The sequence below is a fragment of the Neovison vison genome, chromosome 11 (genome assembly GCF_020171115.1).
Source record: "Neovison vison isolate M4711 chromosome 11, ASM_NN_V1, whole genome shotgun sequence".
NCBI classification, from domain to species: domain Eukaryota; kingdom Metazoa; phylum Chordata; class Mammalia; order Carnivora; family Mustelidae; genus Neogale; species Neogale vison.
In genome coordinates this window covers 184805471-184809230 of record NC_058101.1, presented here as the reverse complement: position 1 = coordinate 184809230, position 3760 = coordinate 184805471, and positions in this window count along the sequence as shown.

Below are 3760 nucleotides of genomic sequence, written 5' to 3'. Positions count from 1 at the left end.
ATGTTCAGGTAAATAGCAATGCAGCCAAAGTCCTTTCTGGAAGAGAAATCATCACAGCTTTTCTGAAGCCTTAATTTTCTTTCTTGCTTATTAGATGCCATTTCAACTTCACAATGAAACAAATGCTTCTTTCTTACACAACAGCAAATTGAAGGTGAAATTAGAGCATATATATATATATATATATATATATATATATATATATCCATCCCCCCACGTGCTTAGTTTGTCACTTTCTGGGTATTCTCTTTAGTGTATGTGTGTATGTTGAGAGTGTGGCCATTTTGTGCTTAGTGAAGATCCTTTTCTGTGAGCGTAAAGGTGTTTTAAGCAGAGGCAGTCAGCCACAAACGAAGGCTGGCCCTCAGAAGAGGGTGCCAGGCCCTGAAGCAAAAGCAAAGATTGAAGAAATTTGTGGAGATGGGGAGGGTAGGGCCCCCCAAATATTATTTAATAGGTAGTAGAGTCTAGACTGGTTATCAAATGAAATTGAAAATGTCTATGGATTTTGCCGTTTCTACAAATAGTAGTTTGGCTTTTAGGGCAAAGATAGAGTCATCTTCTACCCTATGATTTAACATTTCGTTAAACTGAATGCCACCCTAATATATGTACACAAATTAAATACAAATTCAAACATTTCTAAGTAGATTTTTGACATGAGCATTGCTGCATAAATCATCATCTTTCCTCTTCTCTTCCTCGAAATCATAAAAGAAAAACCTCCATTTTGAACAAAACTAGATGCAATCCCTACAGTCTAAAACACATGTACAAAATGTGGAGAGGGAAAAAAAAAAAAAAAAGGAGCTGAACAGGCAGCAAACTTGAAGAGGGAAAGCATGAGGAATTACAGGTGACCCAGTGGGCATAGCTCAGGAAACGGCTGAAAGTATACTTTCTGAAAATGATTCCCTCAACTAAAACATAGGACTGTGTTCCTTGTTAGTAACAATTTGTGGAGAAATCAGGGTTGGAGGGGCACCTGGGTGGCTCAGTGGGTTAAGCTGCTGCCTTCGGCTCAGGTCATCATCTCAGGGTCCTGGGATCGAGTCCCGCATCAGGCTCTCTGCTCAGCAGGGAGCCTGCTTCCCTCTATCTCCCTCTCTGCCTGCCTCTCTGTCTGCTTGTGATCTCTCTCTGTCAAATAAATAAATAAAATCTTTAAAAAAAAAAAGAAAGAAATCAGGGTTGGAGAGAGGGCTTCTTGAACTGGTTTGTTTCAAAGAGGTGGAAGAAATGAGCTACAAAAGAAGAAATGTAACAACTGGTCAGATACACTTGAAGGAAGCTATTTGTCTCTGTGGTAGCAGAGGACAGAATCTTTTATATTAAAAATATGTAAGGTTCCCCTGACTCTTCTCTTACACGGAAAATTTCCACAAACTCTAACCCATTTAATGATTGGAGGTGGGGACAGAAAACAACAACTAGGAACTGGGAAATCATTGATACAAAATAGCATAAGAAAAGTTTTGAAAGAAAGAAAGAAACAGTAAAATTTACAGAGAAAGAACACTGACAGAAAAATGTGGGGCAGGCAAAAAGAGTGACTGAATACTTTCCTGTAGTTTAAAAAATCTTATTAAATAAGCTTTATGGCAGGGGATCACAATTCAGAAATTTGGCAACTTGAGGGACGCCTGGGTGGCTCAGTGGGTTAAGCCGCTGCCTTCGGCTCAGGTCATGATCCCAGGGTTCTGGGATCGAGTCCCACATCGGGCTCCTTGCTCAGCAGGGAGCCTGCTTCTCCCTCTGCCTCTGCCTGCCACTCTGTCTGCCTGTGCTCACTCGCTCTCTCTCCCTGTCTCTGACAAATAAATAAATAAAATCTTAAAAAAAAAATTAAAAAAAAAAAGAAAGAAATTTGGCAACTTGAGAAATGAATGATTAAGTAACAGTAAATAAAATATGAGCTTGAAAAACACAGATTTTTTAAAAAGAAAATGAAATTGGAAGGAGCACTAGGAAGAACAGAAATTAAAGACAGTGCAACTAATGAATAAAGATGACAGATGAGAAAAGTACATGAAATGAGGACAAAGAAAGAATCTAAGGATCAGAAGAAAGGATACACAAAGCAGATACAAGAATTCTAATAAAGAACTGGAACCTCAAAGAAAACAAAACTGAATAAAGTAATTAAATTTTAAGAATTTGTTCTGAAATTAAAAGCAGACACAAAATAACTATGTGAAAAAGCATACTGTGTGTTAGGGAAGATCAAACTGGAATGGCTAACACCAAAATGTATTCTAGGAAAATGACTGTACTTTAAAGAACTGGAGAACAGCAAAGCTAAAATAATAATAATAATAATAAAGAGTTATCTGTAAGGAGGGCAAAAGACTGGCCTTTGCTTTCCCAGACAAAATTCAACTAAAGACAGCAAAGCAACACCTACAAGATACTGAAAAGAAGAAAGCATAAGGCAAATTGTCCTTCAGTGCCAAAATGTTAGCAAAACATCCCTAAATGTAAGATGGCAGTAATGTAGGAAATATTGTTCTTAGGAATTCTTTAAGAAACTACTGGGAGTGAATCTCAGTGAACCAAGAGATGACAAAGGAAAGTATGACAAAAGGATTTGTTATCATCACTAAATGTATGTACTGGTGAAAGTAAGACTTAAACAATGTGGTCATAACACAAAACCATAAGCTATTTTGAGACACAATTACAATAAAGTAATTCTTGGGGCCCGTGGGAGGCTTAGTCAGTTAAGCATCTGCCTTTGACTCAGGTCATGATCCCGGGATCCTGGGACTGCGTTGCACATCAGGCTCCTTCCTTAGGAGGGAGTCTGCTTCTCCCTCTCCTTCTTACCCCTGCCCATGCTCTCTCTTTCTCAAATAAATAAATCTTAAAAAAAAAAAGGTAATTCTGAAATGGTGGAAATGAAGGAACAGTGTACAATATGGTTCAAAAAGAAAGCAGAGAACACCATTTTCACATCAGACTAGGTAGGATTCACACCAAAACCATTATAATGTTTTATTCAATCTAAAATGTCATTGATTTTATGATTCGCTATCATTTTATGTTTCATTAAAAAAGAATGTATCCTCCAATTAAATTGTGATTCAATACTTTCTTGTGACTTAAGATTTTTATTCTGTACTTAATTAAATAGGTAGACTTAGTAAAACAAAGATTTTAAAAAATCATATATCACTACTAGGCATTCAAAAGAGAAATACATCAATGAAACATATGGTTTATTATTTCCAGAAATTCTTGATGTTCAGAGACCATTCCTTTGAATCCACTACTAACTGAAATTCACAATGTCCATGATATTCTGCATGGTTTCAGTTTCTGTGCCATCAAGAACATTGGTGATGCAACATTTCCTAACACCTCTCCATTATTGATTCCAGAATTTTCTTCAAAGCTCTTGACTCTTGTGCAAATCTTGAAATAGTTGGCATACATGAATCAGGTAATTTGAGGAGAGCTTAATAAAGAAATCATTTATATAGATATGGGCAGGGTGTGTAGCTCAGTATCCCAGGTAGTAGGGGGCCCTTATAATTCCTAGTCCTGATAGGGCAAGAAGAAAGACCAGTACCGCCAACTGTAGAGTCCAGCTATTAGGAGCCATAGCCTCTGGTGAGAGCCACTGCTATAGCTGTGGAGTAAGCCAAGGGAAGAATATCTAACCTCCTTCCTTCATCTCCTGCTGGGGTTCCTTACTGGTTGAACACAACTAACATCCATAAAGCCAATGAGCCCCTTAATCAATACAGTCCTTCCAGGA